Here is a 16,345-nt window from a genome sequence, read left to right as displayed (position 1 = left end):
ATTTTCTTACTTGCTGAAACCAATGCAAAAAGTTAATCATCTCTGTTGTCAGAGAATCTTTGCATAAAACCCTAGAATGAAAAACCTCAAACCAAAGCTTCAGTATGCAGAAACGCATACTTTGTGCTTCAGCAGCCCACAGAGCTACAGCCACAGAACAGTCAAACAAAGTCATTCTAAGGCTGTGCTGCGAAGTTCTAAGCAAACAAAGACCAAAGTCTGTTTTTCTACTGCTGGGAATGTTAGTAAAAAGGGAAAAGCGAGGAAAATATCCAAGAGGAGTTAGAGGCCACAGTTTTCTGAGAAAAGTGAGAACTAATCTTTAATCGGGTTCTCACCCTCACACTGGGCTAACCGTAACCAACATGTTATTATCCCAGCTGGGACAGATCTGCTTTCAGCTCTGCTCCAGACTGCCTGCACACACACTCATTTGCTCTGCTGGACAGGAAAAGCTGGATCACTATCCGTTTACAGGAAGATCAAGCAAGCCAGCAGGAAAGTGAGAAATAACACATTTCACATCCTTAGAACAAATACTGAAGAATTTGGAAGTCGTGCACATCACAAGTAGGCCCATTTACATCACAGCCACGTCCACTGGGCAGAAGCTCGTTCACAATTTTTTTTTTCCAAAGTTCAGTGCCTAATACAGTATTACAACCCACCACTACAGATCTCAAGCTTCGCTGCTCACGTTACCTGATTGATATTCAAGAGCATTTTGAGCGGTTGCATTCAGCCCATCAGCCACATCACAGACTCCTAGCAGTAATGTGCATCACCTCTGTGTTGCTGTAGCAAGCCTCACTGGGCTGCTCAGCTAACAGCCCGGGATAATGCTGAGCAATCAGCTTTGCATCACTCCTATTTGCTCACAGGTGGCTTTGGTCTCCCTTGAATTTCTTTGTTAGCAGCTCCCACTGGCAAGCACTGGCACAGCCAGCCTCCCAAGGGAACAGGGGAAGGATGACAACCGCACACCGATCACTGAAAAGGATCTTGCTTCATTTTTAATTGAAGAGGTGGAAAAAACCCAACACCCAGACAAAAGCTACTGCATGCATTATAAAAAGCCTGTAATGAATTATCAAGTGCTCCAGCACATCTGCAATAGCTAAGCTCAGACATTTGTTTAGTTCCTAAACGAGAAAGGAAAAGATTCGGACCTTTGGCACAAGGATCATAGTAGTACAGTAACACAGCAGGAAAAAGTAGTTCAATCAAGGGAATCACTAGGGAAGAGTTGCTTCCGTGATGCATGGCAGTCATCACAGGATTTATTACTGAAAATGACAGGCTTAAGAACAACGTTTTCCTGCGTATTCTTTACACAAACGACTTATGTTGCAAAAGCTGCACCACATTATTGCCAGTGGACGCTGATCTCTGAGATAAAAGGAAGACAGGCCTTCTACACGCTTCTGCTTTCCTAGTTAGAGACTCCAGGACACGAAGATATTGTGGGGTCTCATTTCTTGTTTCATCCTGTAGATCAACTCACTGCGAACACCAGAGGCTTTACCAATAAGAAATTCTGATGTTACCCACTTCTCAAGCAAGGCTCTGAGGCTGTGTATTAATTGCATCCTTCCAGGAGATGCAGCTGGAGTGGCATACGTCATATTAACTGAAGCCTTCTTAAAAAGAAAATGAAACCACGCTCTATTTCTGTTAACAGTGGAGTTCAATTATCATAGGATTGATCTTACATTTACCCTGAGAAGGACAAACAAGCAAGTCTTACTCAACACTTCCCAAACCCTCTCTATTTCTGCCTCACTTCCAAGAACCCTGCTTTTACATACTTTTACCACTGATTCAAATCAGCAGAGAAAAATCACAGCTGTGATGTACCTGCCCTGCACCACACGCCCCTTCCTCAGAAGGGGAATCAGGATGTCAATCCAACAGCATCAGTTCTCAGTGCTCAAGTGGCAGAGAAGGCATGCAGAAGGTAATATCCACCAATGGAGAATTGGTGGCACTTCTGCCACAACAGTCCCTGGATAAAAAAAATGCATCTGCTGTCATCCTTAGATGAAAGTGCTAACTATTAAACCCCATTCCTACATGAAACAGCAAGGAAAAGAAAGGCCTTTTGATAAAGTTGTTTTATCTTCCTTAGTTTATAGAAGGAAGCAAATTATTGTTTGTCCTGCTATCTACTGTTCCTACACAAACTAGAGTACATTACATAGTTGAAATGAAAGAACAAGGTTATTCATGTTATTTACTTTATGCTTAGCTCAAAGTAAGCAATGGATTTATGAACAGGACCCCTATTGTTACTTCAGTGGAAGCCAGAGCAAGCCCGTATATCTAAAAACTTCTGAATGGAAATGAAAACTAGAAACCCAAACAGCTATACCTTAACTGAGCCGTTTATCACCCTCTTTGCTGAAAACATCCAGAAACAAAATCACCTCATAGTTAACTACTTTTTAATAGAGACAAGCATCCTCCTGGCAAGAAGCCAGTGACCTAAAGTGCCCAACATAAGACTAGCTGAAGTGGTTTGTTTTGGATTTAGATTATCCAATAGGTATCCTGAAGCAACCTCTAGCTTCAGCTTCCATAACAAATAAGTTCCCTATTTTACGTAGCCTTTCGTGTAGTTTGTATTATTTAATCTGTGGGCTTTTGCGTTACTATGGGCACTATTTCCCCTTTTAAATAAAAGGGCATTAAAAAAACCCTCCAAAATAGAGAAGCAAGTCATCTTCCTCTTATTGGAAGGGAATTACAGGAACCACAGTACTATCCAACTACACCTATTCTGCTTACCCTATACAGTGTTAGGGTTTAACCTAGAAACGGGAACAGAAGTACAAGTTGCTACCTTCACACAAGCATCAGCGAAGCATTCCTGCCATCTCTAGCTATAAGCCTTTTTTACACAAGCATTAAGCTAAGAACCATGCTCACTTTTACCACGCGCTTTGGCAAGAGCCTTGCTGACAACATCCTCTCCATGAGAGCCTGTGCAAGGTTACAAGGGCAACTAAAGTGCCAGCAAACTGCTCTCCAGGTCCAGAAGCACACCTCCTCAGCAACCTTACCCAAACAACAGTGCTCAGGTCTGTCTGCTGCAGGCTGCCAGCCAGAAACAAAGCAGTGTGGAAAGCAGAGTTTGGAAGCTGCGTAGATAATGGCAAGGCTGGGGAAGGGCTGTGTCTTCATTTAACAGAACTCCTGAGAAAGCAAGAGCCATACAGCACACCTATAGCAATTCAAGCAAACCTGTCCAAATGACTCCAGTGCACTACATGAAAAACATACTTCACCCTCAATTTTTTTTTCCTAATCACATCTTTAATTGATACCTGCATACTTCATGGACAAGAATTACACTAGACTGACAATTCCCACTTTAAGTAATAAGTATACAACCAGAAGAAAGCAGCAAGGAAACAGTGTATTCAATACTGCATTTTTCTGAAGCAGTTAATTCCTACAATTTCAAAAGGAGACTACATGTAGAGACATTACCAGCTGAAGTGTGCCATTCTTCAAAGTCAGTACCTCATAGGAGTGCATGCAACACTGCACAACCAATCAAGAATGAAGGGCCAGCTGCATAACCAGGGAGGATTGCTCAAGCAAGACTAAATCTCTTTTATAGTAACTTCAGCTTGTCTTCGAGAATGCACAGTAGTCTCTGTTAGAGTACGTGCAGTGAAACCTTTATGCTCCTTTCAGTATGATAAAGCAACGGCTGCTACAAGAAGCATAAATAGAACCCACAACATTCAGCTGTCGTCAAAACAAGATAACACTGTAGAAGGTATTTTGCACAGGAAAATAGCCTATTTTAGGGGGGGGGAAAAGCAATTACACTAACATGCATAACCTTACAGGGAACAGAAAAACACTCCTAAAATCTGTATCGCTCTGAACATCTAGAAAAGCTCCAGTTAAATATTCCCCCATACAAGACAAGTATGCTGCAGCAAATACTATAGAACTCCAGAAGGTAACTACACTTGAGTACACAGTATTTGCACAGCACAACTACATTTTCACCGATGCAATTTTCTATGTATTAAAAAAATAAAAAGGAACAACCACAGAATGACTGAAATTGGTTGTGGGAATGTAGCAGGCAAAGAAACAGTGGAAAACTGTATGTTTTTAGGAAATATTTCATCAAAGTGTACCCATCTAACTATGCTCTCCATATTAAGTTTTATTCTGTTGTCTCACTTCTCTTATTTATCAAGATCCCAATGTTTGGAAATATAGACACTGCAGTTATGGTAGCATAAGCATAGTCAAATGTGTATATTCCAATTTATGTAAACTACTGTGTTATTTGTAAAGGAGAGTTACCATATGAGTTCATACGCTGAAACAGAGCAATATTTCCCACTGTGGGAGGTAAGGAGAGAGGTCCTATGCTCTGAATCTCTTGGAGATACCCAACACGTCGTTACCATACACAGTCTTCTTTTTTTCTCTGCCAAACAAGAAAACTGAAAAGGAAAATCCTCAGCCAGGATTTTCTGTCTGACAGTTGCACAGTTAATTAGCTGGCATTTAGAAAATGGTAGACTCAATCCTGGGGACAAGTTGGATTTTTTTCCTCTTCAATAATTCTTCCATGCTGAGAGGCAAACTGGTGTTTTCACAGAGGTACAAATCCAAGTTATGATGCAACCGTAGCAGTCCAAGTGAAGACAGTGAGAACTTAAATCCTCATGTGCACCTACATCTCACTTAAAACGGCTTCTAATTATTATCAGCCTTAAAAGCAGAAACATAAAGGCACTGACCTGAACTCCATCTTAACAGTTTCATTGGAGAACTGTGACTTAAAGCACAGGACCTTCAAAACAACTAAAACCTGCTTAAATACAATTTGACACAGGAATCGTGAGGGGGAAAAAAAAATAATTCCACAGCTTTTTAGGTTTCATTTCTGTTGCTTTCTTTTTTTTAAAAAAATAGCATCAGCTAACTTGAGTTCACATGTAGTATCAAAACTGGGATCACTTGGCTATTCCTCAGCCCACAGAAGTAGGACAAAAGGAGGAACACTACCCATAAGTACTTTGAGAAGAGCTAACGGTTACAGCAGCAGCTAAGGTTCTGTTTCCAGCATAAGTCAGGCATGAATATGTCACCAGAAATGAAAGCTCGAAGCCAAATGATTGAGAAACATCTGGTGCATTCCAAAAGCACAGCCAGATGCACTTATATCATCTATCATTTTTCATTTTGACATTGTAACTGAGGAGAAAGTTGCTCTTAGAAGAGTTGAAGGAGAGAAGCTAGCAGCCTGTCAGAGCTATTTATCTTGATATTCCTTCTTGAAAATGCCTTGCATTGAAAAAAGACATCAGTACAAAAAAAACCAGAAGCCTCTCTCAGCACTTGACATTACCCTGGCTCTATCCGTTCTTTGTTTTTTCACATCCCTGAAGTCAGCCTTTTGGGACCTCTCTTCCTCTCCTCTTCAGGCAGAGCTGAGCGCCATGTGGGGGGCAGGCACCAGAGTTGGTCAGCATCCCCAGCTCCTGCCCTTCCTTCCCAGGGCAGAGACTCTGCAAATGTTTTTCCTTCACAGCAGGGAAAGATAACTTGTTACTACAGACACTTATCAAAGTGTTTTTTCAAAGTGAAATCTGATACATGGTACTACTAGAAATTACCATTACACTATTTTAACAATTCCTCCCCGGTCTGTTCAGACAACAACTTAAACCCTTATCCCTTTTCTCTTTTTCACCTAGCAAGGTAGAACTCAAAGGCGCCGCTACTTGCAGAATTCAGGAGCAACAATTGAAAGGTTAATAGGGATTATGCCTAGGATAAAAAATACCACAGGAAAGGGGGCTCAGCAGCAGCTACCGGCAGAACCTAGCAAAGCATTTCAGATGCTCATCCTCAGCCCTGCTGCAAGCAGGCTGCGGGCCTGGCACAGCACGGGCTCTGTCTCAAGCACACCCTTCTGCTCTGTGAACTACGAGCTTGCTCTTCAGAAGCCTTCAGTGTATGAGAAGCTCACAGATCACAGGACAGAAGCGCTGCGCTGCTACCCCTCAGCAGGCTCAGCAAGCCCTCTGCTGCCCACAGGACTGCGACACACATCCTAGCCCTGCCTGGGAAGCCTCTCCGAGACAGAAGTGCTACCACAACTTATCTGGGAGCTGCTTCCCAGCCACTCCTCTGGGACAGCGATCACCTCACAGAAGTGAATGAGTTATCCCTCCACATAACTCCAGAGACCCTAGCAATGTTCACAGTTAGCATTCTGCATTCTCAGAGCACACTCAAAGCAGGAGTTCCCTTGCCTCACTCCCTCTGCTTTGACGCACCGCCAGCAGCCCAGCGCCACACCGCCTCAGCACTGAGCGCCTGCCCTGCTGCAGCAGGGAAACCCCAGCCCAGGAGAACTGCCCTCACCTATTCCTTCCGTTTCTCTAGAGAACGTGCACATGCAAACTCCAGAGACGTCACAGGGAGGAGCAGAAAGCCTCCCTGGTTAACCACCTTGCTACAGCTAGCTCTCAGATACTAACCAAGACAGTACACCCCCAAACTAAGCTCCAAACACCTACCTGCACAATTGCTTGCAGCATCTCTGCACAACAGCACCTCAGCCACCACTTAGGCTCACAAATTCCTGCAGCTGGACACCTGCAAGCTGTAAACAGCCCCTCTCCTGCACTTGGCATCTGAAAAATTACTGGAGTCCCTTTTCCTTGCAAGATCACCTGGGGCAGTCACCCTGAATCCCAAACCCTAGCGTATAAACACAGAACATAGTTCCATACATGACCTTTTGAAGGAGCCTTACAGTTTTATTAATTTATAAAACTGCTGATCTATTGTCTTGCAAAAAAAAAAGTATGATTAATAATGCAGCCACATTAACCTTTATTTGGGGCTGATAGTCATCTGCCACCAAAGCTAAATACAATAAGCCAGTATCTGTACAGGAATAAAATATAATAAACCTACTTAGCAATTCAACTTGGAAACATTACATACATGCAAGCAATGCATTTCTAGGGTTACCTTAAGCTCCCAGCAGTTCTGCACTGCATTATTTCACCTTTGCACAATGCCAAGTGCTGCCCAGCTCCACTGGGCTGCCACTATGCCCATGGCAGGATCCATCTCCAGACAATTCATGAACCCTGCAGGCATTTTACCTCTGTTCTACCACTGGAATATCCATTCCATTTAAAAGCAGCTCCCTGCAGTAAGTCAGAGGAAGAACAATAAAATTATTCCCAATCTTTGGGACAAGTTCCAAGTGCCCACCCACCCCGCCCCCTCCAGCTTCAGTCAACCATCTCTGCAGACAAACACAGCACCAGCTCTGCATGCAACCTTTTCTTCCATCACCTACTGCAAACTTACTCAAAAATGCAGGGATCTTTCCCATTCCATCTACTGAAATAACCAACTGGCAACACGGGTTGTTTCTTGCCATAATAGAGAAATTAATGGGGACTTCAGATGCAGGCACCTACACATACACCGATCCCAGGAGCTTCTTGGACTGCTGCCCAAGCCAAAACTCCACCAGAAAGGCCAGCACCATGAAGGAAATGGATCCACTTGCAGAAGCCGCTTCACCAATGAAATAATACTATTTAACATGAAGGAGAAAGGAAGGGGAAGAAAGGCTGAGAAACAGACGAGCCCTTTAGCACCCACCCACATCACCAGCCAAGGAGGCGTGCTGAAGATGAAGGAGGAAGGAGGTGAAATGAGAGCGGAGGCAGAGCTGCCCTCTGTCACCACCAGCATGCTGCCAGCGACACAAGCGTGCAGCGCAGCCCTGAGATGCCAAGCAGGCAGCAGGGAGGCAGGATCCAGACAAGCACGCTTTCCTTTTCCCCTAGGCATCTGATTTTTGAGCTGCATCCAGCTTCCACTGGCCATCCAGTTATTCTGGCCTAACACAAAGTTCTCAACACAACCAATTCAGGACACACAAGATCTAAGATACCCAAGAACTATTAAGCTACTTGATCTGCCTGCATTTTTTATTGAATACAAGGAGCCAGCAGCCCTACTTGTAAGGTAGCTGAAATGGGCTTAGATGGCAGCAGCAGAGATACACCTAGAAAGGCCTCACGCAGTGTCCTGTGCCAACCCCTCTGCACCTAAGGACACTCAAGACAAGGACAGCTACAACTTCCTGTTATTATTCCTACCTCTATTTTATTTTTTCCTTTTTTTTTTTTTAAGAATAGGTTCATTAAGAAAAGAAATTAAGAACATTAAAGTCAGCGTATACTTCCAGACTTTTCTAATAAAAAAAGAACATTAATGACAAAGCTGGGATATTTTAAGTCATCATTCTAAATGAAACTGTTCTGGCAAACAGAGGTGCACTCCTGCAAATTCCTCTTACAAGCTGCAGCAATAACTCAGGTGAGATGTTGTATTCTCACTACCCTACACAAGCATTACAATTCCTTGTGAAGACCTTGTTATTTATGATTTACGTTATTTATTTATGATTTTCCCTATTTCTGGCACCAAACAAAAACCACAATGCTCTTGAAAAATTTTCTCTCTGCTGTGCTCTTTGAAAGCTTGTTAACAACAACAGATAGGGCCACAGTCCTCCAGGAGAGCAGAGGAGAGAAAAGCTAACTGAAAACAAAGCACCAACCAGTTCCAACAGCACCCAAGCCCTTATCCCAAGCCTGAGCACCAGCCCACCTCCATAGCCTTCCTTCAGCAGTATTTAATGAGAAAACACTGCAAGTTCCCAAGATTGCTTCATAATGACAGAGAGTTAAGAAAAATATTGTGCAATTCAGTGAAAAAAAAGCATTTTATTTCCATCACCTTCCTCACCTAAGTTTGGTTATATTTTTTTTTTTTCTTGAAAAAGCTCACACCATTTTGGCAGTGCATCTTACAGTCACCACCTGAACGCTGTAACAGTTCGGGAAGCAGCAGACTGGTGCAGGGGCAGAATGGTCACACCAGCTACCGGGGGGTTTCCTGGCAGCAGAGCAGAGCAGCTCACGGCCTGATTGTGTCCTCAGACATTCCCCACTCATGCAGGAAGAAACATAGCCCAGGGCTGCAATTCAAAAGCAAAGAATTTAAATTCACAAATAATATCTTGATGCAACTTCTACCATGATGCAGCAGTCTTAATGATAGGTTTGGGTTTCCTGTTTATTCATTTTTTAAATTGAAAAAAAAATAATGCCTGAGAAGGACACTGAAACAGTCATGGAAGGAAGGAGGGAAAGAACTATTCAAGCTCCACAGATCTTAATCACACAGAAGTTTTTGTGTTTCCTCCAGGAACATGCAAGCCAAACAATTCCTGTTCGTGCTGTACAGTCCCACAATGAAAAAGCACTGTGCTCCCCATTCTATCCCCAGCTCACTGGTGGTTAAGGACAGAGGCACTGCAGCAGCACTCAGCACAGCTCTATAGTGCTTGTGGTGCAGACCTACACAGGAGGGGCTCCATTACCCACCCACTCTATACCCACCCAGGGGTGTAACAGACTCACAGCTACCAGCACCCTGCCACAGGGCATGTCAACCTCCCCTGACAGCTGCTGGGAACATCTCCAAGCTGCCGCTCTGACAGCACTCCGGGACCCGCTCTCTAGCTAATAAATACAGAGAGGCCAGAAGTTTCCTCCCACCGCACTGAATAGCAACTTCTAGCTCCTGCAGTCTGGGAAGGAGGAAACTGCCTCACTGGTGGGGCCCGGCACTTACCATCACAAGGCAAACGAGAAGAAAACTGATATTTACTGCCTGACCTTAGCTAGAGACACACACTGTGCGCAGTGGGTGACACACACCCACCCTCTCACAGCTCCTCTGTGTTCCCACCAGGGCTGGACACCACAGCAGCTCTGTTCTACCGGCCGCCCCGCTCTGTGGGAGAGGGATCCACGCCCCAACCCCTGCCTGACAGAGGGACTGCGGAAACAAGGAACAAAGCCAAGCAAACAAACGACAAAAACCACAAAGTAAACGTTCACGGAGCAGACCCACGTTGCACATCGCAGAAAAGACGCGGCGTGAAGTTTAACCTTTGTACGCCCAGCTTTGAGAACTATCTTACAAACCGCAACCCCTTCTGCTCTGTATTCCTGCGATGAATGAGCAGGTTTCAGGATTAGTACAGCAGTAACAACGGTACAAGATTATTTTCTGTTGTGCAGCAACAGCAGGACACCCCAAGAGCCCTGAGGAGCCCGGCGGCGGCAGGGCAGGAGGCTGGCCAAGGGCAGGAGGTACCGAGCAAAGCCCAGCGTGGCATCGAAGCGCTGGCTGCCCCTGAACAGTGTCTCGCACCGTGTGGGGTAATGCAGCCGCACAACGGAAACACGACCACGAGGAGGAACAGACATGAATTTTATTGCGGAGATAAAGCGAAGATAGAGCCCAATTAGGTCTCGAAGGCCCCCAGTGCGAGAAAGATTAGGAGGAGCCGCGATAACAAAAATGCGATCCGCTATCGCCCGGGGACGGCCGCCCGCAGCGCTGCGCGGCGGGCAGAGCACGGCCCCCACAGCCCCGGCCCGTCCCCCCTCATACCCCCGCTTGGGAGCTGGGCACGGCACGGCGGGCCCCGGGGCGAGCGAGCGGCCGGGCCGCAGCCGGCAGGGCGAAGAGGCGGAGGCGTGCGAGAGCCGCCCGGCGGCCCGCAGGATGCCGCGGGCAGGGAGGGGGCGAGGCGCGGGGCAGCCGTACTCACCCGCGGGCCCCGCCGCCGAGCATCCACCGCACTTCCTGTGCGCTAGGAAATGAGCGGGTGGAGCGGCTCCCGGCCGCTCTTAAAGGAGCCTGGCCCTTCTGCCCGCCTCCGGGGCGGGCCCGGCCGCGGCCGGGCTGTGGGGGCGCCCCCGCGCCGCACGCGGTGGCCCTGCGCGCCCGTCCCTCCCTCCCTCCCTCCCTCCCTCCCTCCGTCCGGCCGGCGGGAGCGGCGCTGGCCGCGCTGCTGCGTCGTGTGAGCGGCCGTGCGCCGCGGGATGTGCCGGGGCCGGAGCTCGCGCCTGGGCCCAGCCAGGAGCGCGGCGCCCGGTTTCCTCATGTCGCGAGGCTGAGGGCACGTTGGGCTTTGGTTCGGGGGGGAAATGTAAGAAATGCGTGGCCGAGTGCTGATGTTAAGAATTGAATAAATAGACCAGTGCGTCACCGGTAGCAATCACGGAATCACAGAATAATTGGGTTGGAAGGGACAGATCTACATCGTGCAGGGGGACCCAGACGGATGTTCTGGGGAGCGCTCATCTGGGTGTGTTTATTCACCTGTGCGTGTGGACTGCTGTGCCCTGGGCCGCAAGAAACGCGTGGGAGCAATGGCAGACCTGCACGCCGGGAGGAAGGAGGCACCCGAGCAGGACCCACGTGTGGGCTCCCGACCAGTAGGGCAAGCGAAGCAGGGCAGTGCCCGCAGCGTGGCACGAGGACTGCCTGGCAGCGGCCGCGCTGTGCTCCGTGCAGGACTGTCCCCGCTGCCTGCCGGGCAGCTCACTGCTCACTCTGGGCAGGTATTGCCTGTCCTGCAGCGCTGTGTAAGCACTGACTCTGCGAGCAGCTGGGCCAGCCACGGCAGCCAGCTGCTGCAGCACAGCTGTGGTAGTTTTCCAAAGGTTAACAGAGCTGTTCAATTGCGATGTAGCCTTTGTAGTCAAGATGCAAGATGTGTAACAAACGGATTCAATGGGAACCATTTTCCACGTAGCCTTGTGTTTATTTACAGTCTATAATTCCAGAAGAAGATTGCATTGGGTTCTTTTTTATTTTTCTGCAGGGCTAACTTGAAAAGACAGCAGGTTTAGGATGGTGGGCGTTTTTCAGCCATCTGCACAGGGATGGTCTGCAATGACGAAAAGGTGAGGCCGCGCACCGTTCATGAAACAGGTGAGATACTCGTGTTCTTTCATAACATATGAAATATTTCTGGATCTCTTCATCAAAAATGTATTTATGTGCATTCCAGAGCAACTCAAGATTCATTCTGTAATGATCGGTGCCCCACTAACACCACGGTGCTGATTTCCCTGCTGTGCCTTACCGTAGTCGCTCCGTGTGAGGGCAGCCCCCACGCGCCCCTCCAGAGCAGGGCCTGGGTGCTCCTGGCAGCACTCCGCCCCTCTGTCCTCTTTTGGGCGCATCAGGTTCTCTGCTCCACATAACACAGAGCAGCCCTTTGTCTTCAGGCAAACCAAATCTGCTTCTCTCACTAACAGCCACACGCTGTGGTGTGCTGAGAAGGTTGGGTGCTCAAGGGCCTGACCTGCCTCGCCTCCATCCAAGCCCTCAAACAGCCTGAACAAAGAAGGTCTTTCAGAGAATGCCTTAAATAAATAGTGGTTTTAAATAGGCAGGGATGTTCCACACACACTGGGAACTCTCACAAGTCTCTGCTGTCAGGCCTCACCTCACTGCACTGTTGCTGGGCTGCTTGATGCAGCAAAGCAGCACATAGGGAAAGCACTTGGCTGTGTGACCAGCCGTCCGCCAGGCGCTGTCCTGTCCTTGGAGCTTGTCATGAGGCTGGGCACTTAAAGCTGGGCATCCATCAAAATATCTTAACAGGAGGTTTTAGGTTTTCTTATATGCAGTATAGGCAATATATGAAACTAGGTAAGCATGGGTTCATTCTTTCTTTTCAAGCAATATGTAAATATACTACTATTTTAAATCTGACCTCATGCGAAGTTTCAGTATTGCATATTAGAGATGAGTACCACCCAGCTGCTGTTTGTGCTCCATGCAGCGAAAAATAGGCAGGATTTTGCTAGATACCTGTGTTACTGTACCGAAACTGGAGAGTGCTGCATTCTGTAGACATAATACTATTTGCAAGTTCAAGAGGATATGAACAGAAATAACTACTGCCGCCAAGTTGATTTCATTAACTAGTACTGTGATGTAGGTCTCAAACAAAGCGACAACCCTGCCTCACCCACTGGTTGGTCCACAGAGGGCAGCCAGACTACGCACTGTGCTCGGAGCTCCCCAGGTCTCCCTGTTCTTCTGCACAGGGGCTACTTGTCACTGCACAGAGGGAGCCCTGCAGTGACCCACAGGAGCTACACACTCCACAATACGCTTTCTTCTTTAAGTGCCAGTTTCTTTATTTTAGAATTCCTTCACTTCCAGACAACTTATTTTCTTTCTTTTTTTTTTTTTTTTTCAGATTGAGAGAAAGAAAGAAGAATTGGTTTCTTCAATTCTAGTAATAACAACCTGGGTGTTCATAGTCATCTTGATGTAAGAGGTGACCTAAAGAGGAAAAATTGTTTTTGCAGTTTTGTTATGTATAACTTCCTGACCCTTCTATCAAAATGAGCCTTTCTAAGATGAGATATTCCTTCATAATTTAGATTTATATTTATACTGACAAACGTTGTAGTTTCTGTTTGGTCTCAGCTTTGCAGGCTTGCAGAGAAACGCCTGGTTTGTGGGTAAAGAAGTAATGCAATAAAACATTAGGAAGTGTTTGTTTTAAGACAATTCACTCCAGCCAGGGGATTTTCCTTAGAGAGGTGTTTGCAGACCTCCCAGTGTCTGAAAGCAATGTGTTTATACAGGTGACAGCTTTGAATTCTATTAAAATGTGATTGGATTATTATTTTAGAGACCTAGAGAGAAACTTGAAAAACGTTTTGCTGGAACTTTGGTAGATGGTGTTCCTAAATTGGCACTGCTAGGGGAAAGGAAGTGGCTGGCAACAGCTGATTTGAACAGAAGAATTTTCCAGAACAACGTTAGCTCCAGCCCCCAGTGTTTTTTAGTTTTTATTTTTTCTTTTCTTTTCTTGGTATTTTTTTTTAAGCATATGTGTGGGCCGGAGGGTAAGAAACAATAGAAAAAAGAGAGGACCTGACCTGAGAACATGATGCCAAAGTGAAGAAGTAATGCAAATGAGACCAAAGGGGAAATAAAAAACAAAAAAAAGAAAGGAAAAAAAAGAGCAATCCTTCAACAGTAGATACTTTTGTTCTCTCCTTTTCTTGAGCTGAAATGAAATGTGTACGTGGAATAAGAAGAATGGTCTGTTATTTTGCCTGAATTTTCAGAGCTTTAATTGCCAGACAATAGTCATTACTTTGCCTCGACACGGAGCTTTTTGTCAAACAGCACAGCTCAGTGTTGCCGATGGCAAAATTCCAACAACGATCCAACATGAGGCTGCTTTCTTTATGCTTGCTTTAATTGTTGTAAATTATTTATAACTTACTGATCAATGCAATCAGAAGTTTAACCATCTCAGTTTATATTTTTTTCCCCTTAAAAATCTTCATTTTGAGCACTTATTCCAAATTGCATTCCATAGCCCCTTTGTCACTGGTCCTGCCAAATACATCCTCTCGCTATGTGCTGTGAAGTAAGGGGCCGTAGAAGAGGTGGTTCATTACAGCGGAATTAAGTTATGTCTGGACTGAGGATTGCTAACCTCTACATCAGGCACTGCTATTGATATTGCAGTGTGAGCTTTAACCAAGTCACCGAAAGCTCAGTGCTCTTTATTTGAGCATACTCCCTAAGGAGAAAGGACACTATTACTGTTTTATTGTTAATATGGGGCGCCTCTGATGATTATTAAAGGTGCTTTAAAGATCTGCATATTTTACTTCACCACTTTAGAGGCATAAATCTTTTCTCGACTTATGATAGGTTTAGTGCATGTGTAAAATGACTTTGTACCGACACACCAGAGCAGCTTACTATTTGGTAATCTTCCTATATTTACTGTTCCATTTATTTTGCATTTGTCTGGCATTTTGGTTTTGTAAAGCTCAGACTTCTGCCATCTACGTCTTTGAGTGCTGAAGGACTGCATATGTTTGAATTCAAGGCCAGGCTGGACGTGGCTCTGGGCAGCCTGGTCTAGTGGTTGGCAACCCTGCACTCAGCAGGGGGTTGAAACTCGATGATCTCTGAAGTCCTTTTCAACCCAGGCCATTCTATGATTCTATGATTCTATGATTCTATGATTCTATGATTCTATGATTCTATGAATAGTACTCTGGCATCAACTAAAGGCTGATTTTTTTGGTACCACGATGTACCAAATTTTGCCCCCACATCTATAATATTTATATAATGCTTGGGAAGTGAACTGCTATAGACTGTTTTTGCTGCTGCTTTGGAATCGGGGTTGCTGAATTACTTTTAGAAATTCCCATTAGAAAACAGTTTGTACAGACTTGCCAAACAATGAGCCAACTTTAAATTCATATATTGTCCTTCCGTACATGAAAGCAGAGGGAGGTTTCTTAATCCTCACTGGAAAAGTTAATCAACACAGTCACAGCTTACCCTGTCTGAAAAAGCTTTCTAACGGTGAAGGAAATTCTTATTTCTTGTTTCTCCTTTGAGTAGTGACAATTTGACAATGCAAAAGTGTACGGAACAACTGCATAAGTATATGGAACAATGTATCAGAATCATTGGGATACAATTTCTTAATACAGATAGATCTATTCATTTTAAAATCCATATATAGTCATGGAATGGCGCTGAGCTCTTTAATGGTAGAAAATGAATTCCAAACCTTGTATGAGAAGTACAGGTTTTTGGTTTGTGCTGCAGAGGAGCAGGAATGAATGGGGATTCCAAACAGTTGTGCTCAGTGCCCAGACTCTGCTCCTGGCTCTAGCTGAAAGGAGCACGCAATGTGCCGCAGATGTAGCTGATCATTTTCCTGGCCATACGGCCTTATTTTTGCTGGCAGGCACACAGGTCAGATGCCCAGGCTGCCACTGCTCATTTGCGACTTGCAAGGATACCGCATCGGAACAACGCGTAACAGCATGCATGGAGCCTGGTAGCATGGGAATTCTGTATTGGTTTATTTCCCGAAGATTCCAGGACACCTTTACTATACAGCTTCTTTCCAATTGCACCAGGAAGGGCTTTAGGCATTCTTCTAAAAAGGGAGGACAATTTTGTTACATGTACAATGGCTACAAAGCAGCTCTGAAACAAGGCCCAAGCAGCTGTATTCTGTACCTAAAATGGAAAACAGATCAAGAAGGCTTTGACTAGAAGACATAACACTGAATATTCCAGAATTGCAGAATAATAATCCATTAAAACTAATACATAATACATGTTAAATCATTCACATTAAAGTACCTTTTAAAATGCAGAGTTCACTAAGATGCCAGAAGAAACGTTAGTTCATTCTATATACAAGGCAAAATCAGTCACATTTAGAATAAAGCAGGGTACATGAAAATAAGATTTAAGCCATACGTTCTCTGACGTGCACTCCTTGTCTCAGGATATAGCAGTGTAAATTACCAAGGTCTTTTGGTTGGTTATCTGGTTGGGTTCCTTTTTGCACTTAAGAATCTCATGCCCCAAACCTAAGAGATAA

The 16,345-nt window shown here is 45.4% G+C and overlaps 1 protein-coding gene and 1 long non-coding RNA gene across 4 annotated transcripts in view; one reads left to right on the top strand and one right to left on the bottom strand.

The window, feature by feature from the left end:
- CSGALNACT2 (chondroitin sulfate N-acetylgalactosaminyltransferase 2) overlaps positions 1-10,800 on the bottom strand; it is a 31,778-nt gene extending 20,978 nt beyond the window's left edge. For all 3 annotated transcript variants that reach the window (XR_002439899.1, XR_002439900.1, XM_021400408.1), the window contains exon 1: positions 10,706-10,800. The gene's annotated coding sequence lies outside the window, so the exon portion shown is untranslated. The remainder of the gene's footprint in view (positions 1-10,705) is intronic.
- LOC110400202 lies at positions 10,927-16,047 on the top strand. The gene is made up of 3 exons (XR_002439697.1): positions 10,927-11,086; positions 11,765-11,874; positions 13,157-16,047. It is a non-coding gene; the product is annotated as an uncharacterized LOC110400202 (long non-coding RNA).

This window comes from Numida meleagris, chromosome 5 (genome assembly GCF_002078875.1).
Source record: "Numida meleagris isolate 19003 breed g44 Domestic line chromosome 5, NumMel1.0, whole genome shotgun sequence".
NCBI lineage: Eukaryota > Metazoa > Chordata > Aves > Galliformes > Numididae > Numida > Numida meleagris.
Note: the sequence above shows the minus strand (reverse complement) of the source record. Positions and strands in the feature narration are given on the sequence as shown.